Raw genomic sequence first — 27747 nt, 5'->3', positions numbered from 1 at the left:
AACAAATTGATGCTTATGTAGTGTTTTTCAAGACTGCTAGGATAGAGTGGAGTGGATAGAGCCTCAGCCCTGAAGTCAGGAGGACCTGAGTTCAATTCCATCCTCAGACACTTACTACTTGTGTGACCTTGACAGGTCACTTTACCCTGATTGCCTCAGTTTCATCATCTATAAAATAAGCTGGAGAAGAAAATGTCAAATCATTGTAGTATCTTTGCCAAGAAAACCCCAAATGGGATCAGAAAGAGTTGGACATGATTAATTGAAAGCAAATTCAGGTTATTCATCATAAAGTTAAATACTGAAGCTGACACTTAAATACTTTGGCCTCATAATGAGAAGTTGGGACTCATTGGAAAAGACCCTGATGTTGGGAAAGATTGAACACAAAAGGAAGAGGGGACAGCAGAGGAGGACTTAAATAGACCCCTGATGTTGGAAAAGATGGAAGGCAAAAGGAAGAGGGGATGGCAGAGGAAGACTTGGATAGAGAGTGCCATGGAAGCAATGAACATGAACTTGGAGAGATGGGGGAGAATAGAAATGGTCCATGGGGTCACAAAGAGGTGGGCATGACTAAACAACAAGCAACAAATGGTGCTTTTCAATTGGCAAAGTCCTTTATGTTTATTATCTTACTTGAACCTTGAAACAACACGATGAAGTGGATGCTGGAGTCTTCTTGCCATAAGACCCATTTTACAGATGAAGAGGTTGAGTTACTTGCCCATTGTCATGGAGCTAATAAGTATCAGAGACAACATTTGAACCTAGGTCATAAGACAGTAAGGGCAGTGAGATGGCTCATAAGATCACAGGATCATAGATTTAAGTCTGGGAGGGACCTCAGCAGAAAGTGAGACAAATACGTCTCTATTTCAACCTTTTATTTTATAAATGAGGAAAATAAGGTCCAGGCAGGACTCTTGACCAGGATCACACTCCTGAAAGAAAATGGTCACATGATTTGTCAATCATTTAACCAGTTGAGGGGGATGATAGAATGTTGACTGGCCACCAGATGGTGCTGCAGTTACCTGTCAGTAACCTCCTCCCCCTCACAACATGCCTTCCATTCACAGTCCTGCATATGGCAGCATCTAGTTTCAATGAAGCCTAGTAGGTATGGTTCGAAATATATTATCAAATCATTAAAATCTAAAATCTCTCTGCAGTTAGCTTGAGCCCCCATCCCATGATTGCCTTTCCTGCTCATAGATCCCTTCCCCCACCCACCCAAACTCCTCTGGGAGAATTCTAGGTGGCACACCATCAAAGAAAAAAAAAATAACCGTGTGCTTGACAGCGTTCTAGAGCATATAGAGACACTCTGGTTTTTGTAGGAGGTTACAGAGATGTGGTTTCCAAATTTGAACGATGTTACAAAGATTAATAAGTCAATGAATGAGCAAATATTCACCACATGTTTTCTTTATGTAAGGTATTGAATTCAGTACTGTGAGTGACAGATGATTGGTTGAATGGTCTCTTCTCTCAAGGAGAGTTGGGGGGATAGAACATATTCATGGGAAAAGTCAGCTAAGCATACAAACCTTGGACTTCGTCCTCAGCTCCCCTATCTCCTACAGATGAACTTTTCCTTGTTCTTCTTAGAACTCGGGCCACAATACCCACAGACTCCTGGTCATAACCCTTCTTTATGAATTATACCTATGACTCCCCAAGTTCTGAAAGATGAGGTTTTTTCTTATATTGCCAGGGCACAGACCTGTACAATGCTTCACCCAGTCTCCTTACTATAGATACAATCCTTCAGGACACCTTTATATGTAGTCTTATCCCATTAGAATGTAAGCACCTTGAGGACAGGCACTGTCATGCCTACTTATATTATTATCTCCAGGGCTTAGTACAGTGGTACATAGCAAGAGCTTGATAATAAATATTCTTCATCTATCATTCTATGTATTCTCTCTCTGTCTCTGTCTCTGTCTCTCTGTCTTCCTTCCTCTCTCCCTCTCTCCCTCTCTCCCTCCCTCCCTCCTTCCCTCCCTCCCTCCCTCCCCCCCTCCCCCCCTCCCTCCCTCCCTCCCCCCCCTCCTCCCCCCAGCCCCCAAGGCTACAGATGATAAGCACCAAGTATAATTGGTTCAGCCAGAAAGCCATAGCGGAATTCAGAGAAATGTTTGATACACTTTGCAACAACCACAGACCTTTACCTGTTTTAGTGAAGAAGGATTAAAATGTATTTGAAGCCCAGAAGTTTGGTTGACTTCATGATCTGTACAGGTCTCTGGAGAGGCTGCAGTTCATTGGAAGGGAGAGTTCCTTGCAGAGATGTGGAGGTAAATTTCTGTGAAAAAATATGTCTGCGTGACACACTTTAAAGTTGAATCTGCATTTTCTTCATTTTCTTAAGTCTAGAAATCAACAAAGCAATAAATAAAGCCTTGATTTTTATGGCATTTGCCAATTCCCAAAGAGTAAATGCTCCCATTGGTATCAGTTATCTCCAGGATACTTCTGATTGTCTGTTGATGAATTATCTCTATTACAACATACCTGACAAGTGGCTGTGTAGCTATTCCTCAAAACTCTCCAAGAGCGGTTATCCATGATCTCTGGACTCAACCTATCCACTTGTAAATATCTAGGTTTTTTTTCTTCACCATGAAGTATTTATTTGGTAAGTGCTACCAAAACAAGCAAGAAGGATCTCTAAAGATTTTCGCCTCTAAAGATTACATAATCACCTACTTCTGCAAAGAAGGGAGGGAAGAACACTCTCACTTATCTTTTTTTAAGGGGCAGCTCTAATTGTTCAAGTCCATGATTTGGAATCAGAAGACCTAGATTTGAATCTTGATTCTGCTCCTTTCTAATTTTATGACCGTAGGCATTTTTTCCTCTTAGACCATTGGTTTCCTCACCAGTAAATCAGCTATACACTTCATAGTTTGGTAGATTTGTCCATAAATCATCCTGAATGAAATATGAGAAAAATCCCTGTCAATGCAGCCATGCATTGTGAAGGTATCCCAGGTACCCAGGGGCTCAAAAAATATAGCAGATTAGCATTTCACTTAATAACATTTTGATGTTGACATAGGGTCAAGGTCAAGGTTTAAATCAGGGGATATGTACCTAAATTTCAATGGGCTGGTAGGAAAAGAGATTTTGTTTTCTTTACTGGTGGCCTCAGATAGAGGTTCTAGACTCCCATGGACTGGGTTTAAACTGTGGTCTTTCTAGCCAAGTAATTTTCTTTGGCTCACATCTTCATTCAGTGTTTCCACAGGGAAATTCAGAATTTGCCTCATGTCCAGGTTTCCTCCAGAAATGAAATGGACCTTCAGGTTCCATTCAAGCATTCTGGAAAACAGGATATTAAATATTAGACTTGACCTCTCTTGGTTCCAATTTTCTCATCTGTAATGGTCAATAGTTCTGGGACTACCTCCATTTTAATACTAACATTCATGGGCTTATTCTTGTAAGTGGTGGCTAATAATACCTTGGCACACTATGTGTTTATGTCAAAACTATAGTGTACAAGCTCCCATTGGAGGACTTACCTTTGTTAACCAGTAGACAGTACTAGATAACTACTACTTACTAGGTATTTACTGGGATAGCATAGCAAGAACAGTAGCTAAAACAACTTTCCTTATTAACTTGGAAGTACATTGTCCCCAAATTCATACAACCTCAGTAAGGAAGAACACAAGCTTACAGTGCATTGTTAGTAAGGCACATATGCATGGGCCACATGTGTGGTCAGGGAATCTCATACTTCTGGTACTGCAGGACTCTGAAGTCTTTTCCCTTCTCGTGGTGTCCTCATGTTGAAGGGTACAGAATCTTGACTGAGCAGGTTGCTCACATGGCTCTTTCCTGGCCTGCTCCTTTCCTAAGCTTAATGCCCAATTTTCACTGCTAATTATCTCCTGAATCCATGGTCCCTTGAATCATGTTCCATGAAATTTCTTCCTTCCCCAGGGTTTCTCTTTTTCTCTCTGCTAAGTGCTCTATTTCTTACTGACTGAGTAGCTCATATACAAGGCAAATAACTGAAGAAATCCTTTTCCCCCTGTCCCCCAGTGCCCTCTGCTAGAGGTGCAGGGGTCACATTTCAATCGCTTCCTTTCTGGACTTCCTAGACTGTTTCCAGGGCTGCCAGCATGAGTTTTATAAAGGCCTCGGAGGGCATGGCTAATTTTCAGCCAGGCAATAACCAGATGTCTTTTCAGTTTCATCTTTATCCAGTTCCAGCTTCTTCCTAATTTGTAAAGGGATAACAAGGCATAGACTCAACTTGGCACTTTCTTTACTATATGAACACTTTAGGACCTCTACCATATATACGTTATTGTTTGATTATATCAACAGGTTTTTATCAATTTTTTTTCTGTGATTTTTTTCACACTCTCTTCTAGATTAAAAATGTGCTTTTCCCAGAAAATCCACTAGATCTTTTTCAGTGTGTTTGTCAGGAATCCCAAAGAGTACTTTAGTGCCTTGAGGAAACTCAGTCCTTTGAAAGCCTTGTACTAAAGAGTCCTAGCAAAGCCCAACTATGTGGAAATTCACAGTTTTCCATGATATTCCAGGTCTATCATGGCTGGTGGGTCTGGGAATGAAATCACATTTACTTCTAAGTTCATGTTTATAAAAATCTAATGATGTCATTTACAACATTTTTATGAATGCTTGACCTAGATGCTTGTCTTGAGGCTCATGAAGCCATGAACAAACTGAAAAAAATAGAGAGAAGGAAATAAAAGCCTTAAGTTATCTCTCTCCATGTCCTCTTTTTCTGATTCTTACAGGTCCAATGAAGAGAGAAAGTCTGGTCTCAAAAGAGATAGGGGAACTATGTGGGAGAAATTCCTCTGCATTCCTGTAATGCAATAGTGCCCCAAATCACCAAGGATTCCTGAAATGTATAGGACAGCCAGTGGAAGTCTGGATAAAGGTTTCCAAAGACTCCCTGAAACACACAGGATACCCCACATTCCCCTAATTGCCTGCAAATCCCATAGGAAGTCTAAACCCATCTAAATGGAGATGCAAACGAATTCTTTGCTAGGAATATTAGGAATGGTGAAGGTCAAACGAACTCAGCACAAGGACCAAAAGGCCTGATCAGGACTGAATGAACTCCTCACCAGGAACAGTAGGACTCAGGCAGAGTCAAGTTTATGCCTAACAGCTTTTGCAAATATTATAGAGATTCTTTGGCATATTTTGATTCTTTGATAGCTTTAAAATTTTAATTTTTAAAGAAATAAACAAACTCAGAGAAAACCCAAAGAGGTGTGAAGCTCCTCAAAGGATAATAAGCCTTTGAGGTTGTTTGCTCAGGGCTTGGAGGCCAGCAGTCAAAACTCATCCTATGGATCTGCAGATCATATGCACCTCCGACAAGCTGTCTGGGCTCATGTCCCAATAAGGAAAGCAGTCCAGATCCAGATCTGTTGAAAAGCAAAATAAGAAAAAAGACACAATCATAGATGAGCCCACATTGTGTGTCACTTCTTGTTGTTTGGTAATTTTTCAGTCATGTCTGATTCTTCATGACTGCATTTGGGGTTTTCTTGGCAAAGATACTGGAGTGGCTTGCCATTTTATTCTCCAACCATTTTACATATGAGGAAACTGAGGCAAACAGGGTCCCACATCTGGTAAGTTTTTGGGGCCAGACTTGAACTCAGGAAGATGAGTCTTCCTGACTCCAGGTCCAATGCTTTATTCATTGTGGCACCACCTAGCTCCCCTGCATCACTTGGCACCTCTATTCTAAGGATACCACATCCATACTACTCACATAGACCTCATTTCTTTTGTAATCTACCTATTAGTTTCTTTGACTATATTACCTTGACTGGGGGAATTGGTATATCGTTTCCATCCCCCAATACCATTTATTCCCCTACTTCCCCAAAAGTTTTCTTCCCATGTCCAAGACTGATCGAACCTTCAATGACCTTCATTTTGCCCAAATCAGATGTTGGGACAAGAGGTTTTCTTGGAGTGGGTGGGTGAAAGAATATTCCATCTTCTCACATATTCCATGGAGTTAACAGGAAAAAGAGAACAAAACAATCGGAAGGAAAGTGGATGTTTCATATGGGGCATACAATTTAAAATGACTAATTTGGAAAGTCTAACCTGAAAATCCAACTTCATTTTGAAAGAAACTCTGAAAATTAATACAAAGTGAAGAACTGAAATGATTGTCATCATTCCCTTTTTGGGGCTAGGCTGTGAGGGGCTTTAAAAACAAACTATGGTAACTTATCTTGTAATCCAGAGGCAATAGGGAGCCAAAGGAGTTTATTAAGAAAGGGGATCGCACAGTCATGTCCATGATTAAGGAAAATTTCTTTGGCAGTTAGGGGATGTCAGAGTGCTAGAGCCCTAGGTCTGGATTTATGAAGACCTGAGTTCAAATTTGTCTGTAGACACTCACTAAAGTGTGATCATGGGCAAGTCACTTCTTTATCTGCCTCACTTCCTTTGACTGTAAAGTGGGGATAGCACTTCTTTTCCAGGGTTGTTGTGAGGATCAAATGAGATCTTATTTTAAAGGTACTTAGCACAGTGCTGGACACATAGTAAGCACTTACTAAATACCTATTCTCCCTTCTGGAAGATGAACTAGAGTGTAAGAAGGACTTGAAGCAGGGAAACTAATCAGGTTACAGTAATCTGGATGAGAGGTGATGAAGGTCTGGACCAAGGAGGTGACTGTGTGAATAGGAAGAAGGGGGTGGATGGAAAACATGTCATGGAGGTAAAAACAAGAATATTTGGCAACTAATTGGATATATGGGGTGAAGAAGAATGGGGAGTCAGGATATATGCCAGGAGAAACTGGGAGAATGGTGGTACCAAGTGGGGAGTTTGGAAGAAGGGTGGGTTTGGTGGAAAGCTAATAAGTTGTGTTTTGGTTATGTTGAGTCTGGGGTGTCTCTGGAAAATCCAGTTTGAAATGACCAGTAGGCAAGACTTCATCTGCATACAGAAGAAAATTAAATCAAGTGGAACTGATGAGGTCATCAAGTGGTAGATGTAGGGAAAGAAGAGAAGGAAACCCACGATATAGTTTTGGGGAATACTCACCATAGAAAGGTATATTATGGGTGATGAAGCAAAAATGGAGACTGAGAAGAGATCAGACAGGAGGAGAGGCAGGAAACAGTAACATCACAAAAACCCAGAGAAGGGGAGAATATCCAGGAGAAGAGGGGCCACTAATGTCAAATGAAGCAGATATGTTGAAAGCATGAGGATAAAAAAAGGTAACTAGATATGGCAACTGAGAGCACTGGTAACTTTGGAGAGAGTAGTTCCATTTGAATGATGAAGTCAGTAGCCAGACTGCAAAGAGATAAGGAGTGAGAGGAAAGAATGTGGAGGCCAAGAGTGTAGGGCTATTTCTCAAGGAGTTTAGTCCATAAGAGGAGGAGAGCTATAAGACAATAGCTTGAGGAGATGGGGGAAAACTTTAGTGAGAGCTTTTTAAAAGGCTAGGGTACACGTGAAAGTGTGTGTAGGTAGAAGGAAGGAGTCAGTAGATAGGCAGAGACTAAAGATTAGAGAAAAGAGTGAGAAGATGATTGGAATAATCTATTGGGAAAGATAGGATGATCAAAGGTGCATCGATCATCTTTTTGATCAATCAAAATGATCAAAATATGATCAAAGGTGCATTGAAAGGGTTGGCCTTGACATGAAGAGTCATTTCATTGTCATATATTAGGAGACAGGAAGACAGAGTAGTGGATGATGTCAAGGGGTTTTGAAATAAAAAGAAGGGGACAAGGGAATTTACAGCAAAAGACCTTAATTTTCTCAATGAAATAAAGTGTATTAAGGTATAAGGTGTCTTAGTTCTGTTGGATTTTGGATGTCTCTGGGACAAATGTCTAGTAGGGACCTTAGAGGCTATTGGTTCTAACCTATTATTTTATGAATGAGAAATCTCTGTTCCAGATTGGTTAAGTGATTTTTCCAGAATCACATAAGCTATTGTGTCTGAAGTCACATTTGAGTCTAGGTTTTCCTGATTCCAAGCCCAAGATTCTATCCACTATAAGGTACTGATTGTATAGTGATAATGCTAAGGAAAAAGTTTGGAAGTGACAATAAGGGACAAGTAATATACTGACTACCCCATTAGGGCCACTGTGTTGGGGGGAGGGGGTTGTAAGTGGAAAGTATAGCTGGTGCTGGAGAGGATGGCCAGGGATGTAGCATCATCTGGGAGCAGGGGAGAGAGCCATGTCTCATTGAGTGCTAGCAGATAGATGGAGCATGAGAGAGACATCCAAAATGGAGATTTTGTTCACTATAGAACAGGAATTTCAGAGGGCATAGTGGTAGGGCTGGGCAGAGCTAGAGTGCTATATGGGAGGAGTAGGGTTGGAGAAGATGAGAATGAGAGAGTGGGAGATGAAAGTTGGGGAAAAATTGTTCCTAAGTGGTCAATGATGGAATAATACATGGATGGGGAGAGAAACAGGTGTTGGGAGATCATTAGCCATAGTGGAAGTAGTGAGTGACAGATGAGCAATACAGCTCACACCCTCAAAGGGATGTCGCTGTCAGGCCAAGGCCAAGGGTGTAGGACCTTGGTAACACCCTCCTCCATCACCACAACTTCCCTGTTACTGTCCAGGGCACCACCATTCTTCAAGTAAACCAGGTTGACAATGTTGGCATCATCTCTATCCCCTTTCCCACTCCCTTCACACTCCCAGCAACAAAAATCTTATTCCTACCTCTATTTCATCTATCCCACTCATCACCTTCTCTCCTCTCATACAGCCATAACCTTAATTCAGACCCTTATCACCTCTCACCTAGACTATTGCAATAGCTTTATAAAGGGTCTCCATGCTTCACCCTGTACTCCAATCCACCCTTCACACAGCTGCCAAAGAGACTTTCCTAAAGTGCCCGTCTGATCACATCATTCCCCACTCAGTGACTCCAGGGGTTCCTTTAGTTCTAGAAGAAAGCATCAGTTCCACTTATTTTCCATTTAAAGTCCTTCTCCACTCACTCCTACCCTGCCTCTGCAGTCTTATTACACATTATTTTTCTTCATTTGCTCAACATTCCCATCAAATTGGGCTTCTTACTATTCATCATTGCCTTAACTCCACCTTCCAGCTCTGTGCCTCTGCACTGGCTTGTCTCTTTGCCTAGAAAATATCCCTCCTTAGCTACAGCTTTTTGACTGAGGAATCTCCTTCAAGACTCAACTCTGGTGTCACTTTCTATATGAAGCTTCTCAAAATCACCAGCTGCTTAGATCTCCACGTTTGTATATGTTGGGTAGAGATTTTGGCAGTGCCTACCCAGGTATCTGTTGTCTCATCCTATAGAAGAGAAACTCTTCATGGGCAGGGAGTGCTTTACTTTTTGTATTTATAGCCCCAGTTCCTGGTTTGCCATTCCTTCCTTCCTTCCTTCCTTCCTTCCTTCCTTCCTTCCTTCCTTCCTTCCTTCCTTCCTTCCTTCCTTCCTTCCTTCCTTCCTTCCTTCCTTCCTTCCTTCCTTCCTTCCTTCCTTTCTCTTTCCCTCCCTTTCTCCCTCCCTCCCTCCTCTTTCATTATCTCTGTCTGTATTTCCCTCCCTCTCTTCCACTCATTGTTTTCCTTTACTTCCCCCCTCCCCCCTTTTTCTTTGGCAGGTCTTTATTCTGGCTTCCTTTGGGGTGGAAATGGGCAATAAATAATAGGGTATCTCATGGCACCCGTCCAAACCTCCCAGTTCCTGGCATTGACAAGAACATGGGTCTTCTTTTCTTCCTTCTTATTTTTAGAGTCCTGATTTTTCTTTTCCGTGGGCGGGGGTTGAAGCAGGAGCTGTCATTATCAGGGAGTGAGGCAAACCACAGTGACTGGCTTCTGGAGGATCCTTACCCTGCTGCCAAACTGGAGGAAGTCAGAGCTGCCTCATTCACCCTGCCAGTGGTTTTCCTCTGAAAGTGAGACTTCCTTTAAATTAAAACTTAAAACTCATAGACCTCCCTCCCTCCTCCTCAATCCTCCCCTAAAGCTAGGAAGCCTTTCCATAGATCAAGTATCTGGGGGAAAGATGCATTTTTGTCTTCATTCTGCTCTCACTCAGCAAATACACTATTTCCCTGAAGGCTTCCTTGTAAAAGTCAACAACAAAATCACTCCTTTCTTCCCAAGTGTGAGAATTAACACCTTTTCTCCCTGCCCTTTAATTCAATACCTCTCTGTGATTTAGCTGTATTCCAGAATTTCCTTATCTTCTGAAGAGGAAAAAGCTTAGGGTTCCATAGTTGTCCAATAGGCATAATATTTCAAGCAAAAATAATTAAAATACAATACAGGAAGAATTTGGAGAGATGTGAACTATTTCACAGTCTTCCATACTAGGCTGAAAGAGTTATTATGGGTACCTAGGATCGTCTGCCAAATAGATAATAGTGCTGATTTATCTTAGGTGAATATCTTTCTCTCTTTTGGTCTCAGTTTCCTCATCTGTAAATATGGCTGGTGTGTGTGTGTGTGTGTGTGTGTGTGTGTGTGTGTGTGTGTTTGGATGCTGCTCCGATTGCTTTCTCAGATTTCCTGAATGTTAACAGCTGATATATAATCCAAGAGTTGACACTTTGCTTTTTGCCTCTTTCCTTTGGGGATGGGGATATTTTCTTTGGGTAAGTGAATGTTTTTCCCTCCCATCTGTGGAGGTGAAGCAGGATTGCAGCCCCCATTTCCCTTCTTTTGGACTCTGCAGCTGTTTGGACTGGGCCTTCCCTCTGTGCATTCCTGGATGCTGTGGCAAGGTCTCCACCTACAGGACCTTGCTGATGAATGAACTCCAGGCAGATTGTCCAGCACTCACTTCCCACTCAACTAGGGCTCCTGTTTCCAGGACAATGCTGCTATCTGAATGTTTGGCAAAGGCAATATTAGAAAGCAGCTAGGAGATGATGAAATATTTGCTGTTCTGACTTGTTCCCGGTAGGAAAACACTCCTTTGCTCTCAGATCATAAACACACTCAGCTTGCCTTCAAGTGACAGGATATTATATCTCTGCCTTTGGGTTGCTGGGAGAGCAAAATTTAATTGTTAGCTGTTATTAACATGAATACCCCTGTCCTTTGGATCCTGTGCACTTTTAAAATGTCTGTTCTCTCCCAGGAGAGGCTTAAAAAAACAATCCTGGGGCAGCTAGGTGGTGCAGTGAGGGGCAGCTAGGTGGCACAGTGAGTAGAGTGCCAGCCCTGGAATCAGGAAGACCTGAGTTCGGATCCAGCCTCAGACACTTAACACATACACACACACACACACAACCTATCAATACTCACATGAAAAAAATATTGCAAATCAGTACTGAGTAGAGAAATGCCAATTAAAACAGCTCTGAGATTTTACATCACACCTGTTAGATTGGCTAACATGAGAGAAAAGGAAAATGACAACTGCTAGAGTGCATTTGGAAAAGTTGGGACACTAATGCATTGTTGGTGGAATTGTCAACTAATCCACTCATTCTGAAAAACAATTCGGAATTGTGCCAAAAGGGCTATAAAGCTCTTCATACCCTCTGATTCAGCAATACCACTCATTAGGTCTGTGTCCCAAAGAGATAAAAGAAAAGGGGAAAGGATCTCTCCATAAATATATTTATAGCAGCTCTTTTTGGTGGCAAAGAATTGGAAATTGAGGGGATGCCTACTAATTGGGGAATGACTGATCTTTGCAAAGCTTGGATGATACAATATCTTTAATGTATATTGCCATGTTAAAGCCCCATAGAAATATTTATAATGATGATGATGATGATGATGATGATGATGATGATGAGATTATGGTCTGGGGTCATAGTATTTTGTAGAAAGGGAGAGAACAAAGGTGTTCTCCTCAGTCAGAACCGCTCCCTCCACTTCCTGACCTCCCAGATGTTCTGGGATTCAGAGGCTTTTGCTGGTACTGGGAATTGACCATAGAGTCACCTATGGATAAGGGAAGAGTTTATTTCCAAACAAGAGACAGATAACAATACTTGATATAAAATTGATGGTTTTGATTATGTTAAATTAAAAAGTCTTTGCACAAACAAATCAATGCGCTCCAAATTAGAAGGAAAACAGGAAACTGGGAAACTTGCACATCTGAGACTGTCAGTCAATAACTTCTGTCTTTGCACTGGCCTATAGTATTGAAAAAGAAGGGTTGCATTTTGTGATCATGGGGCAAAATTATACTTTGGACATTTTAAAAACTGCAAAAAAAAGCACAAAGAGAATGACACAATTTTCAGATCCTAATTTTTTTTTAAAACCAAGTTTCCTTGCACTTTGGTGATAATTCCATGTTCAAGTGGTCTGTATACCTTAATTTTTTTTGAAAAATATAAGCAATACTTTTTATCTTTAGATTATAATCATCCCTTCTCCTTTCAACAAGTTTTCTCAGTAGTTCTTAAGGGTTTTCTAAGTACACCGTCATGCCATCTGCAAATAGGAATATTTATTTTCTCTCTTTCTATTGAAATAGTCATATGATTTTTATCTTTGTGGCTTTTATTATTAATCATGCTAATAGTTTTTCTATTGTTAAACCATCTTGTATACTTGGTAGGAATCCAGCTTGGTAATAATGAATTATTTGTGTCTATAGTGTTACATTTTCCTTGTAAGGATTTCATTGAAAATGTTTTTTTTTTTTTTTTTGCCAACATTCATTCGCTCAATTGTCTAGAGTTCTCTTTTTTTCTCTTTGTCTTTTAGCATTTTGGGGTATCAAAATATTTTCCTCATAAAGAAAACTTGCTTTTTCTTTATTTTCAAAAATAATTTTGTAGTCTAGGTATTAATTTGCTATTTAATTGTTTGATTCAGTTCACTTTGAACTCAAAGGGGCTTCAAGTTCCAGGCTAAGGCTCTCCCCCAGCTCCTGCTTTGTAGTTGAATTAGACCTTTCTCAAAGATTTTTCAGACAGTGAACTAACATTACTCTTACTTTAGCAGCTGAGATATTTTCTGCTTATAAATATTTATCAATTTTATTTAAATTCTCCGTTGTGCTGATTATGATTATATATATATAAATAATTAGGTAGAATTAATTATGTGTAATTTTTTATTTTTAAAAATAATTTCCTTTCTTGTGAATTTGTCTTGTGTTTCTTTTAATTGGTAATTTGCATTTCTTCTCTTTCTTGATCAGGTTATTTAATGGCTTACCAAGTTTATTAGTCTCTTTTGAAAAAAAAAAACAACAGAGGTTAGTTTTATGTATCAGTAGAAAGTGAAAAAAAAAGATGAAGAGAAGCAGAGGTCTGTGGCACATGGACACAACCTGAGGATCTTTGAATCTTGCACCCTCCTGGCTGCCCCTTAGGAATTCTCTATCTTTCCATCTGCCCCATAGCTCCACTGTCCTATATGTGTTCTCTCTCTCAATTAGAGTATGAGATTCTTCAGAGTAGGACTGCCTTTGTTTTTCTCTTTGTATCTTCAATTCTTGGTACAGTGAAGGGCACACAGCAAGCTTGTGACAGATGTTTTTCTTTGTTTCACTCAATCATTTTTTTTTTAAAGCAATCGGGGTTAAGTAACTTGCTCAAGGTTACACGGCCAGTTATTTCTGGGTGTGGTGCTGAGTATCCAAGCCCGGATTTGATCCAGGTCATCCCAACACTGGAGCCGGTGCTCTTACTGGCTGAGCCACCTGGCCGCCCCTCACTCAATCATTCTTAAAACTTCTCTCTCAGCATGGTACTGGGGACCCAGCCTCCTCTCCTTCACAACTAGTTGCCACAACTAGGGGCCAGCCTAGGAACTATGGTCATAAAGACATCAGAGAATTAGAATATGTGATTAGCAAAAAGGAGATCAGGATCATATAGAGAGAGACTTATGACTTTGCACAGCTCTGACTCACTGGAGACCAATTGATGTGCAATTCAAGAAATCACACTTGTGATGTCTTTGGTCTTTGAGAATGATGAACAGCAACGACAAATGAGTGAAACTTTCAAAAGGCATTAATCAGAAAAAGTATTTTGTGGAGAAAGTTCCTCCTAAGTTGTGCACTCCATTTTGAGGCAGAGATTGGTTCAGCAAAAAAAGCAGCTCTGCATTTCTCCTTTTTGTCTAAATACAAAAAATAAAGATGAACAAAAGAAATAGTGTAGAGGTACGAGCACTGGAGTTGAAGTCACCAGAGACTTGGAGACGTAACACATGGAGTCAGGGACACCTGAGCTCAAATCCAACCTTAGACACTCACTATCTGGGGACAAGGCACTGCCTCAATTTCCCCATCTGTAAAATAAGGATAATTATAGCATCTACCTCGCATTGTTGTTGTAAGCATAAAAAAGAGTATTTTGAAGTACTTTGAAACCTTAAATCATCATATAAATATTAGTTATGATTATTATCAACCACATATCGAACATTTGCTAGCTGTGTCACCAGAGATGTCACTTACATTTTCTGAGCCTAAGTTTCCTCATCTGTCAAATGGGGACAAGTAGTAGCCTACTATCCTCAAATGTGTGTATGTGTGTGTGTGTGAGAGAGAGAGAGAGAGAGATGACTTGTTTCTATCCTTTCTAAACTCTTGTAAAGATATTTAGATACCACTCTGTAGTAGCCAAGTTAAAATAGATTTTTCTAAGCATGAAAATGCAAAGCAAGTTATGAGTTTGATGATGCTGTACATCAATTGTCCACGGGGAGTCTATCCTTGCTCTATTTGTGACCAAATTAGCTTTGCATGTATCTTTAGTATTTTCAATTTTCTGTTTTCTTCTTATGGAAAAACTAATGTAAATTGATTTCATAAGAATTTACCTGAGCTGGTACCATTGGAAAACAGTAGACTCATAGAATGTCCCCAATGAGACATTGCATGGCGTTTAAAGTTTTGCAAAGTACCTTTCGTGGATTATCTCACTAGAGCTTTACAACAACCTTGTAAGTACAAGTATTATTGTCTCCATTTTAAGAATGAGGAAACTGGGGCACAGAGAGGTCAGGTTACTTTTGCAAGGTCACAAATTCATGTCTGAGGCAGTATTTGAACCCAGGTCTCCTTCAGTCCAGATCTGTCCCTCATGCACTATCACATGTCTCTATCAGAATTACAAGATCCTTTGAGATAACTTAGACTAACCCTTGAATTTGAGAAGTGAGGAACTGAGGCCTATGGGAGCTAAGTGACTTGCTAAAGGTTACACAGTCAATAGCAGAGTCAAAGTTAGAATCCAAGTCTATGTATAATTTTTTAAAAAATCTTTTATTTCTAAAAATAATATAGATTTTTGGGCTTTTTAAGGTGGATTAACTACAGTATTTCTCATTTAATCCACAGTTCTGTGATCTAGGAGCTAATATCGGCTCCTTCCCACCCATTGGCATTTACTTGGGTAAATCATTAACTTCTACCCCAGTTTCCCCAAATATAAAATATAGATAATGATGACACTTATCTCTCGGGGTTTTTGTGAAGATAAATTGAAGTCATATTTGTGCAGTGCTTAGCACAATGCTCTAAACTATACCAGGTGCCATATTAATGATAGTGATTCTTATTACTCTCATTTTATAGATGAGTAAACTGAGTTTCAGGTTAAGTAATTTGTTCAAGTCAAATGCCTAGTAAGAGAGAGGCAGGATTTGAATTCAAGTCTTGCTGACTCCAAGTACAACATTCTATCTACTATACCATATTGCTTCTCTGAGGACATAATTAGACTAAATAAAATAAAGTTAAAGAAACATTTATTATATCCCTGACACAGCATTAGAGTAGCTGTTGGAAATATAAAAGCAAAAATGAAACAGACCCTGGCTTCATGGAGCTTGTATTTTATTAGGAGAAATCAGCATAGTTTTTGGAATAAAGAGGTTTCTCTTTTATTTGATTTCTTTTGCTCCTTGTTTTATATTTGCAGTCTTTTTATAAACTTTCCTTTACTTTTTTTTAAGACCTAGTGAGCACAAAACAACAATGGAAAACCACCCATGAATCAATAAAACCTTGAAAGCTAAAAACAAAAATAATCAACCACAAAACCCCTCCCTCCAAAATCGCGCATCCTTGCCTGGGCAATGGCATTTGGATGCATAAGGAACACGAATGAAAGCATGTTGTTCTCATTAAAGCTAGTGTTTGAGGGGAATAGGGGGGAGGGTGAGAAGAGTCAGGGCTGTGTTTATTTGTCTCTTAGGACTAATTGAGGTTCATAGACATAGATCTTTGGAATTACCAAGCTGGCCTGAAGCAGAGGGAAACTGCATTGGTGTTGGGCTTTATAAAGGCTTTAAGAAGTCCCTTCAACATACAGACCACCATACAATCATGTATTTATTTGGAAACTCAGCTCAGACTGAAGTAGCTAAGCCACACAAAGACAAAGGACCATTCCAAGCTACATATAATAAAGTGGCTCTTTCAAGCTCTGAATTGTTAATGTTTTTGACGATTGCTGTTCATCCTTCATTTTTGAAAAGGACCAATGGAAGATGGTGATAGAAGGGAATGTTGGCCAAAACATAGTCATATAGTCATTAGATATACATTGGTGACCCAGCCTTTGGAATTGTGTTATTTTTTCAAGTTGTCTAAGATTCTTCTGTGGGGAAGTCACTCTTAAAGAAAAGCCAGAATGTCTTGGAGCATCATATCAGGGCCATTAAGGAGTATTTGAAAATGCACATCTTTTAATGCACTCCTTGCTTCATGTCTTTTTTCTTCTTCTGGTGAATAATTCAGGGATAATCTTAGGCAAGGTCAATAGGCTCCAGTCACAATAAGCACATGAAAATTTCTGGAGAAAACCAATTGCAGGCTGAGTTAGCTACCAGTAAATGTAGAAACACAAGACTCAGAGCCTCGACGGCAAGTCTGGTGTCCTGTGATCAAACCCATGAAGCTACTGCTACACCAGGAAGAGAATAAAAGAGGAAAGATGACTGTACAGTTCAGTTGGTGTATGACTGTATTGGAAGAAGCTGCAGGTCATCTGATAGCTCCCTTAGTTATCTAATTATCCTTACTAATTGACTAAATGCTAGGCTCAGTTCTTCCTTCTCCTTCCCACCCATTGACATCCCTGGTTTCCTTCAAATATCAGCCAAAATTCTACCTTCTGCAAGAAGCCATTCCTGGTTACCCTCAGTGCTAGTGTAATGCCTTCCCTCTGAGATTACCTCCAATTTACTCTGGACAACAGTGTACAGATAACTATTTACATATTGTTTGCATATTGTTCCCCCCCCCCCGCCATTAAAATGTCAGATTCTTGAGAGCCGGGATAATGTTTTTGCTATTTTTTGTCATGCCAGAGTTATTACAATGGCTGGCGCATAGTGAGTGCCTAATAAATGCATGTTGACCCCTGTTGACTCTTCTACTTGCAGGAGGTGCATAAGTAATGGTCAGCATCTTGTGCTTTTTGGTGCCCTGGACTTGGTGACAATAATGGGCAAGAAACCAAATAATGGAAAAGGCAAATTAGATGCCTCAAGTTAAACTTGGAAACAATAAGGCGCTAGGAGAGACACCCAAGGAGTGCTAATGAACACTATCATCAAATTCATAACTTGACTTGCATTTTCAAGATAGAAAATTCTCTTGGTTTGGTTCCCCCACACCAGGTTCTAGGGTCAAGGCAGCTCGGTAAGAGTTTTGAAAAGGTAGCAACAAGTAAAAAGCACATGAAATAAAATGGACAACAATGAAAATGATAGATGGCATTTATATATTTCTTTAAGGTTTACAAAACATTTTAAATACACTTTTGTTTAAACTGTAAACTATCATCCTCATTTTGCAGGTGGGGAAATTGAGGCACAGAAGGATTAAATAACTTGAATATGGCCCCATAGTTCATAAATGTTGGAGAGGAAGTCAAATCTAAGGCCCTACTTACTGCAAGTAAAATGCTCTTTTCTACTGCATCATATTTTTGCTTGGTTTTTTTTTGGCAAAATAAAATGATAGAATCTTGACTACTTTTTTTTTCTGAACAAATCTCTGGGTCACAGTAGATTGCATAATTCAGGAAGAACTTTCTCCACTGTATTATTTTCCTGTTTAATGTCTTTTGCAAGTTTCATTGATTTATTACTTACTCCCACAATATTGACCCCTTTTCCACCAATCACATATTCCAGTTCTCTGATGTGCCAATGAGTCTGTGATGTTAGAACTTAGGCTGGTTCCTTGAAGTCTAGTTGTGAAAGAGCAGAGGCTGAATCTCCAGCACAATGCTCAGAGAAGGGTTCTGAGAAGGAGTGACTGCAAAAGCATTTGTCACAAGCTTAAGTGCTGGTAATACAGATAGAAAATGCAAGATAATCCCTGCTCTCAAGGTCACACTCTGATTGGGAGAGACAAAACCTACAAGACAAGTCAGCTACAGGCTAGATGGAAAGACTCAGGATTCCTGAGTGTGCAGCAGCAGGGCTGCTTAGTATAATTGTATATAGAAGTTTTTGAGATATTTCTTAATTCCTCTATGTTGTGAATTTGTCTCTTTTTTTGTAATTTGAGTTTCTTCTCTTTCTTGATCAGGTTATCTAATGGTTTACCAATTTTGTTAGTTTTCTTTAAAAAAATCATTAGAAAACCTGATCAAGAGAAAGAGAGGAGAAACTCAAATTACTCCAGACTCACGAACAACACAAATTCAAAGCAGAGGAATTTTTTTAAATGATAAAAAAAATCCTACTACATACAATTACAATCATGAAAATAAAAAATTTGAAGGAAATGAAAGAGTATTTATGAAATATAAAATACTCAGCATAACACAATAAGAAATGGAGATCTCAATGCACTCTTTGAAAAATCATTGAGGAACCTATAATTTTAACTGATGAACTCTGTGTGTGTGGGTGTGTGTGTGTATCCTCAGCTAGACAGAATTAAAAATGAACCCAATCAAACATTTAAAGTAGCAAATTAATAGCTCTGCTACAAAAATTATTGTCAAAAATAGAGATGAAAATAATCTTCCATGCTTCCTTTTTGGAGATAAATATAGTCTAAACCTGGAGAGATAAAGAAGAAGAAGAAAAGCATCAGCAGCTGCCTATCAGGATAGGTGCGAATGAAAACATTTTAAATAAAATCGTTACAAAGAGAATCCAGTATTATATCCAGAAATAATTTGCTATGACCAAGTTGGATTCCTACCAGGGATCCAAGATGATTTAACAATAGGAAACTAATTCACATAATAATAAAACCAACAAAGATGAAAATCACGTGATTATTTCAATAGACAGAGGAAATGAACTTATTCCTATTTGCAGATGACATGAAAGTGTACTTCGAAAATCCTAGCCAATTGCCAAAGAAATTAATTGCAGGGAAGGGCAGTGATTATGATGTAAAGATAAAAAAACATTGCTTATTATTTTTAAAATTAAATTATGCAGCTATACAGACTTATTGAAAGTGTTACACCTCAATTAAAAAAATCTGTAATTTGGGGATGACAATTTCCCTGTTTCTTCTGGCCATATATGACTTATTCCCTGGAAACTTTGGAACTGAGAAAATGATCCTCTCAGTCTCTAGGTAGAATGAGCTGGTCACTCAGTGGACCTTCATAAATGGAGTGACTGTCCCTTTCTATCTCTTCCTTTAACCTTTCAGTAAGTGTTTATATGGCACCCACTTTACACCTTCCTATATCATAGAGGAATATCATTTTGTCTTTTTCTGCTCCCAAGCTGCCACATTAGGAAGAGCACATGATGACTGAAGCATTTGTTCCACCTGGGTGAATCTGAAACAGTATCTCAGACTTCCACCTAGCCCTTCTTTTTTGTATTTCTTCCCTGAGTGTAGGTTACTGATTATCCACCATAAGAGGGATATATTTAGGATTACAGATGGTCTTGTGAGTTCAAGTTGTAGGGAGGTCCTGGGCCCCTTAGTTAGATTAGATAACTGACAAGAGGAAGGGTTTGAACCCTAACCTAAACCCAGCCTGGCTGACTAGAAGACCCTGTGCTAAGTGTTTTACAAATATGATGTCATCTGATCTCATAAAAGCCCTGGGAAGTGGTGCTGGAGAATACTTTGGAGAGCCCTTTGGGCATCAAAGATATCCAATCAGTCAATACTTAAACTCAGTCTGTTCATTGGGAGGGCAAATACCAGAACTGAATTTGAAATATTTTGGCCACATAATGAGAACACAGGGTTGGAAAGGACTGTGATGTGGGAAAGATTGAAGGCAAAATGAAAAGGGGATGGCAGAGGATGAGATGGAGAGATAGTATTATGGAAATAATAAATGTGAAATTGGACAGAATTTGAGAGATACTAGAGAATAGAAGGGCCTGGGAGGCTATGGCCCATGGGGGTCAGGAAGGACTGGACATGACTGAGCTACTGAGCAGTGAGAGAGAGAGAGAGAGAGACAGAGAGAGAGACAGAGAGACAGAGAGACACAGAGAGAGACAGAGAGAGAGAGAGAGACAGAGAGAGAGACAGAGAGAGAGAGAGACAGAGAGAGAGACAGAGAGAGACAGAGACAGAGGAAGAGAAAGACAGAGACACACACACACAGATTTATATATATATATATATATATATATATTATGTAGCCAACCCCAAAGCACAACAAGAGGTGCTATATTAGCCCCATTTTATACATGAGAAGCTGAGGCAGAACATGGTTAACTGATTAGCTTAGTATCAAATAACTATTAAGTGTCTGAGGCTGGATTTGAACTTAGCTCTTTGTTGAATTCCAACCCCCACCCTCTACCCACTGTGCCACCTAGAGATTTGGAAGAAGAGAAAGTACATGCTGAATTTGACATGCCAGGGGATGTATATGTAGAGATGTCTATCTGGCAGTAGGTGATATATGATTAGAATTCAGGGGAATCTTTGGGGTTGGCTATATAAAAATCTCTCTCTCTCTCTGTCTCTTTGTCTCTGTCTTTCTCTTCTTTCTCTTCCTCTCTTTGTCTCTGTCTCTTTTCTTTCTTCATCTCTCTCTCTTCTCTCTCTTTCTTGCTCTCTCTTTCTCTGTCCCTTTTTCTCTCTATCTCTGTTTCTCTGTCTCTCTCTCCCTCTTTCTCTCTCTCCTATGTTCATTGTGTGGTGATGATAACTGAACCTATGGGAGCAAGGGAAAAGGAGCTAATTCTTAGGGAAAAGATGATTAAGAATGTCAAGAACTATAGAAAATTCAAAGAGAATAAAGACTGAGAAAAGACCATTGGATATAGCCATTGAGAGATTTCTTTGAGAAGGTGGTTACTTTGGAGGATGAGAAACCAGGATGAAGAGGGTTGAGAGGTGTGGGAATGGGGAAATGGAAGCTGCAAATATCGGGGATTCTTTGTAGCAGGAAAAAGGAAGAAAGATACAGGATCACTTGAATAAGAGAGTCATTTCAAGGGAAGGTTTTTTTTTAAAGGATGGAGCAGCAAAAGAAAAGTATTTCACTTTGGCAAGTAACTCTGAATCGCAAGGATTAGAACTAGTGGGTTAGTCCTTATCCTTACTACTGAACTAATGATTCTAAATACTGTAAAAACTAAACAAATTTAGAAAGAATTGGGCATTTCTAAAAAAATAGAAATTTACAAAGGATTACATAATGATAAAGTAATAGTTGATCCTAAAGTCAATAGGGAGTTTATTGAGTAGGGAAGAGGTGACATGATTGGGCCTCAGTTTATGAAAATGCCTTTGACAGTTATGGGAAGGATGGATTGAAATGGGGAAAGATTTGAGGAAGGAAGAGGAGTTAGGAGGTTTTTTTTTTTTTTTTTTTTTCTATAGTCCAGGTTAGGGGTGGTGAAAAACGGGGGGGGGGGGGGGGAGGGGGATAAGTGAATAGAGAGAAGGGGAAAGCTCAAGAGGTTGTAAAGACAGAATTGACAAGATGTGGGAACTAATTGGATATGCAGAGTGAGGTTAATGCCAAAGCTACAAACCTATAATGTAACTTCCTTAAAGGAAAAACTGTTTTCATTTTTGTCTCCTTACATCCCTGCCTCTAGCAGAGTGCCTTGCACATAGAAGGCAATTAATAAATTGTTGTTGGAAAAGGTGGAAAGATGTAAAATAAGTTCCAGATAATAAGAGTGATCTGATTTCATCAGCAAGCACAATCCCATTGAATTTGGGTGGCCAGGGAATAAGAATTATAGTCGTAGGTAATATTAATATAGCACCTACTATGAGCCATACTCGGTGCTAAGTAGTTTGCAAGGATTATCTCAACTGATAATTCATTGAATCCAATTTCTGAAGTTTGGATTTTTGGATGAAGATTAGGATTTGGATTTCAATGTTTTGGATTCAGTCAAAGGGACACACTTGAGAGCCTAGAGGGCCACAGGTGACCTTGAGACCACAGGTTCCCCACTCCTGGGTTAGGTACTAAGACACTGAGGGCTACAAAGGCAGGAATTAAATAGTCTCAACCTTATGGAGGAATAAGTAAATGGAAAATGCATAAATATGTAAAGCATTTTGACATAAAGGCACTAGCAATGAGTAGGGGGGGTGAGGAAAATTTGTAGGGAAGATCATGGACTGTCATGAAAGAGCCTAAAGAATCTAATAGGGAGAGGTTATGAGGGAAGACATTCTAGGAGTAGGGAGCGGCCATGGGGATAAGAGATGGAATGTCATGTATGTCACTTAAAATTGCACATGGGAAAAATAGAAGAAAATGTTAAGTATCTCATAACAAAGACAACTGGCCTGGGAAACAGATTGAGGAGAGATACCTTAAGAATCATTCCACTGCTGGGAAGTCATAATAAAAAAAAGAGCAGAGACATGATATTTTAGGGAATCATAAAAAACTGCCCAGATCTTTTAGAAGTAGAAGACAAAGTAGAAACTGAAAGAATTCATCAGTAATCTCCTGAAAGAAACTCCAGAGCTTTCAGGTCAAAGGAAAAATAATTCAACTGTTAGCGTACTGAGGAAATATCATCAGTATCACACATGATTTAGCAGCCATTATAATAAAGAAGGGGAGAGACTGGAATACGATATTCTAGGAGACAAAAGATTGAGGCTTACAGACAAGGATATCTTACACAGCACAATTGAATCTCATTGTACATGTGGGAAAAGTGCCTTCAATGAAACAGAGCCCTTCCAAACTTTCCTGATGAAAGAGATCAGAGTTGTGTAGAAATCTGGAATCAAACAGAGGTATCAAGAGAAGACTGAAATGTTAAATAAGATCAAACAGTGACAATAAATTAAACAAGGAGGAACCGTTTACATTCTTATATGAGGAAATATATTCCTTTGGAATTCTATCATTATCAGGAGTCAGAAGGAGTCTAATTAAACAGAGAGGCTCATAGGGACTCTGTTATGCTTTGATGATTTTTAAGGTTAATGGAAAGGAAGGAGAAGAGGATTTCATTGGAAAAGAAAAGGAAGAATGGGAAAATTATTTCACACAATTAAATGGAGCAAGTAGAAGTGTATACACACGGTGGAAGAGGTGAGAGGGTGAAGTGGTCAACACTTGAACTTTGCTCCCATCTGAACTCGTCAAAGGAGAGAACATACACACATAGATTTGGGTAGAGAAATACATTTCACAGATCAGGAAAGTAGGAGGGAAAGGGGTAAAGGGAAAGACACAGTAAGGGAAGGATTAATCAGAAGAAAAACAAATTCTTAAAGAGGGCATGGGAAAATAGGATGGGAGGAAACACAATTAACAATCATAACCATAAATATGAATGTGAACTAACTCAGAAAATGGAAGAAGGTAGAAGAATGGATTGGAAGTTACAATCCAATAAAATGTTTTATATAAGAAACAGTTAAAATAAGGACTGGAGTATGATCAATTATGCTTCAGCTGAAGTAAGAAAAATATGCAAGAATAGCAATCATGGTACCAGACAAAACATTAGAAAAATAGACTTCAGTCCTTTTTCAATAAAATCAAGGATGAAGCACATATGTCTATTATCACCATTACTTCTCAATATAATGCTAGAAATGGCATAATTTAAGAAATACAACAATAAGATAAGAAGCTAAGAGAATAAGCATTGACAAAGAGAAATAAATTTATCACTTTTTATAGATGATATGATAATTTACTTAAGGAACTCTAGAGAGTCAACTAAAAAAACTAATTGAAACAAATAGTTTCAGCAAAGTAAAAAATAATTCTATAGAAATCATACACATTCCTTTATATTATCTACAAAATCTAGCAGGGAGAGATAGAAGGAAACATTCCATTTAAAATAACTATAGATAGCATAAAATCCTTTGTAGTCTAACCGTCAAGACACATGGTAAACATACAAAGAAAAGTACCAAATACTTTTGACACAAAGACAAATCTAAATAACTGGAAAAATATTAATCACTCATAGATAGGTTGATCCAATATAATACAAATGACAATACTACCTAAATTGATTTACTCTTTAGCGCCATACCAAACAAACTTTGTAGAACTGAAAAAACTGAAAAAAAACCCCACAAAAAACCCACCAAAATCGATCTGGAGGGCCAAAAGGCTAAGAGTGTCAAGGGAACCAATAGGAAAAAATGAGAAGGAAGGGGGCTTAGCAATGACATATTTCAAACTACATTACAAAGCCATGATCATCAAAACAATCGGGGACTTTGTAAGAAGTAGAGAGGTTGATTGATGGAACAGATTAGGTACTCAACATACAGAAATAAATGAGCATTGTAGCCCAGTGTAAGGTTTCTGCTATTAGGATAAGAACTGTCAGAATCTTTTGGGAAAATTGGAAAACAGTCTGGCAGAAACTTGGTAGAGATCAATACTTCACATGGTATATATGAAGGCAAGCTCCCAATGAGTACATGATTTTGACAGGAAGGATGATATCATAAACAAATTAGAAAAAAGATAGAAAAAATTAACTGTAAGATATCTAGATAGAAGAAGAGTTCATGACTAAAAAAGGAGATAGAGGGAATCATGAAATAAAAGGGACAAATGTGTAAGAATAAGAGTTATTCCCCAAGCGATAAATGACCAAAGGTTACGAATAGGCAGGTTTTCAGTGAAAGACATCTATTCTATCAATAGCCATATTAAAAAATGCTCCAAATCACTAATAATTAGAGTGATAAAAATGACAACAACTCTGAGTACCACCTCATACCCATCAGAATGACAAATTTGACCAAAAAAAAGGAAATTACAAATGCTGGAGGTGTTGCAGGAAAATAGGTACATTAATGCACTGTTGGTGGTCCAGCCATTCTGGGAAGCAATTGGCAACTGTTCCCAAATAAGCTATCAAAATATGCCTACCACTGCTAGGTCTATACCCCAAAGAAATCAAAGAAAGAGGAAAAAGTATCAATATGTACAAAAGCTTTTATAGCAGCTTTTTTCATGGTGGCAAAGAATTGGAAACCCATCAATTAACAAATGACTGAAAAGTTATGGTATATGCATGTGATGGAGACACTATTGTACTCTAAGGAATGATGAAGGAGATGGTTCCAGAAAAACCTGAGATTTGTAAGAACTGATGCAAAATGAAGTGAGCAGGACTAGGAGAATGATTTATATAATAACATAAATATTATAAGGACAACCAACTTTGAAAGACTTGGGAATTCTATTCAACACAATGGTCAACCACAGTTCCAGAGGATTCATGAAAATACTACTCATCTTCTGATAGCAAAAGAACTCACAGAGAGGACTGAGGCTTTTTTCTTATGGCCATTCCTCAGAGATTTGCCTGTGGGGACAAGAAGAACAGGCTAATTCCTTTGACACATGACAGACCTCTAAATAGGTAAAGAGAATGATCATGTTCTTCCTGTCTTTTCCCAGCCTAACAATGACTAATTCTTTCAAATACTCCTTCTATGACATGGGTTTCAGGTCCTTTACCATGCTGATTGACTTCCTCTGAACACTGTTCATTTTAACAATGTCCTTCTTATACTGTGCTACCAAGAACTGAACACAATACTGGCAATAAACACATTATAATAATTTAAATGACCAAGTCTCTAGCTTGTACCTAAAAAAAAGAATTGTTTGCTGGGAATTTTTATCATGTATAAGCAGAAACTTCCATTAAATCTTTTTTTCTGTTAAAATACTCGACACAAGTCATGTAATTTGAACATTCTTTCCATGGCTAAATGCAACATGTTAACCATCAAGCTGCAGAAACACCAATATTCAGGAAGGAAAGAAGGAAGGAAAGGAGGAGGGAAGAAGGAGGAAAGGAAGGAAAGAAGGAAAAATGAATGAAGAAAGAGAGGGAGAGATGAAGGAAGGAAGAAAAAGAGGAAGAAAAGGAACAAAGGGGTGAAAGGGAAAAAGAGGAAGGAAGAAAGCAAGAGAAGGAGGAGGAAGGGAAAAAGAAAGGAAGGAAGAGAACAGAGGAAAAGAAAGAAGTCTTCCAAGTTCCCATTCCATTTTGCTGGGTCTTAGTCACTGTCCTGGTCTAAAGCTCAAAGGCTCCAATGGAATGACTGATTATCTAAGATGCTGCTTCCAGACTGTTCATGACCTCCTCCAATTGTAATTAAGGTATCCTGAGGGTATCACCGCAGCACCTTATCATTCACCTTCTGCCAGGCTTGGGTTTCCATCTTCAGGATTTCAAGCAACTGGGCCTGAGCTCTACACAGGCCAAGGAAGACAACCTTAGGCCCTTGTGGATCACCTTCTGAAGAGGTATTTTCAGGAGTCAGCAGGTATATTTTCCACAGAATTTGCTCTCCAAACAAGATCTGGACCTTACTGTGCCATTCTCTCATCTAACAGCTTTAGCCTTGGAATTGGCACTGATCTATCTGGAGAGCCAATGAGGAAGACCTGGAAGGTCTTCAGAATAGTCTCCATTTAGTGAAAAAAAACCCCAATTATATAAAATGGGAGTGGTTCTAAAGCTATAGTTCTCTCCCCCGCCTTGTGTAGTATGGTGCAAGGGAAGTTTACTAAGTTTCTTCCTGGTCCTGAGTTCAAATTCTGACTCTACCACTACTGTGTGGTTCTGGGCCAGATATCTCATAATTCTGGGCCTGAGTTTCCTCATCTATAAAATGTAGCGGGTGGGTAGATTATTCCTAAGGTCCCTTTCAGCTCTAAATCTATGGCCCTAGAATACTTTTGCCTACCCCTGACCCTAGATGCCAAAGGGCCATATAAATTAAAAAATCCTTGGGATTAGAAGACAGGAGCAGGAATTTGGCTCTACCTGCTTATCGAGGGTCTTCTTTCTCTTTGGGTATAATTGTGGCCAGAATGTCTCCTGATCCTTTCCCTCCTGTGGGAGTTTCACTGACCTCCTGGATTTCTCAGCTTGCTCCCCTCCAGAGCTGCCCTTTCAGCCAGAGAGATGGGCTCACATGCTCCTCAGGTCTCAGGCTCTGCAAATGAACAAAGGCTGCAGCTCAGCCTGTCAGAACTTGATAGGTTGGTAAACACTGAACTCCTTGTTGCTATAACACCAGGAAAAATAATATGGCATTGCACATATAAATATAGCAGGAGGCCTTGGGGACGAGGAGCACTTCTCCATCGCTCCGAGGGATGGCAGGGCCTAATCCCTTCTAAACAAATAGGAACAGAGCTCTTGCCTGCACGCTGGATTCAGCCTGCCAGTGGTGCTCAGCCTGGTAGACAACGTCATGCCAAGGGTTTAGCTTTTAACATACTGGAGCTATCTTCTTTGTTTGTTTTCCTATTTCATTATTCACATAAGCCAAAGGAAATGAAAAGCATCTCAATTCAGGGAA

The 27747-nt window shown here is 39.2% G+C and overlaps 1 long non-coding RNA gene across 5 annotated transcripts; it reads right to left on the bottom strand.

The window, feature by feature from the left end:
- Positions 1 to 601: 601 nt before the first annotated feature.
- On the bottom strand, positions 602 to 27396 carry LOC138174556 (uncharacterized). 5 transcript variants are annotated; one of them, XR_011171768.1, is made up of 6 exons: positions 27207 to 27390; positions 5380 to 5435; positions 3106 to 3333; positions 2181 to 2314; positions 1038 to 1116; positions 602 to 944 (listed from the first exon to the last, which is right to left on the bottom strand). It is a non-coding gene; the product is annotated as an uncharacterized lncRNA (long non-coding RNA). The 5 variants fall into 5 exon arrangements; XR_011171769.1 differs by having other exon boundaries at positions 1038 to 1100; XR_011171766.1 differs by lacking the exon at positions 1038 to 1116 and having other exon boundaries at positions 27295 to 27396.
- Between the last annotated feature and the right edge of the window lie 351 nt (positions 27397 to 27747).

This window comes from Petaurus breviceps, unplaced genomic scaffold, assembly GCF_028583685.1.
Source record: "Petaurus breviceps papuanus isolate PSGF00001 unplaced genomic scaffold, PetGlider_PUasm1.0 689, whole genome shotgun sequence".
Taxonomy (NCBI): Eukaryota; Metazoa; Chordata; class Mammalia; order Diprotodontia; family Petauridae; genus Petaurus; species Petaurus breviceps.
This window is presented reverse-complemented; position numbering and strand designations above follow the sequence as displayed.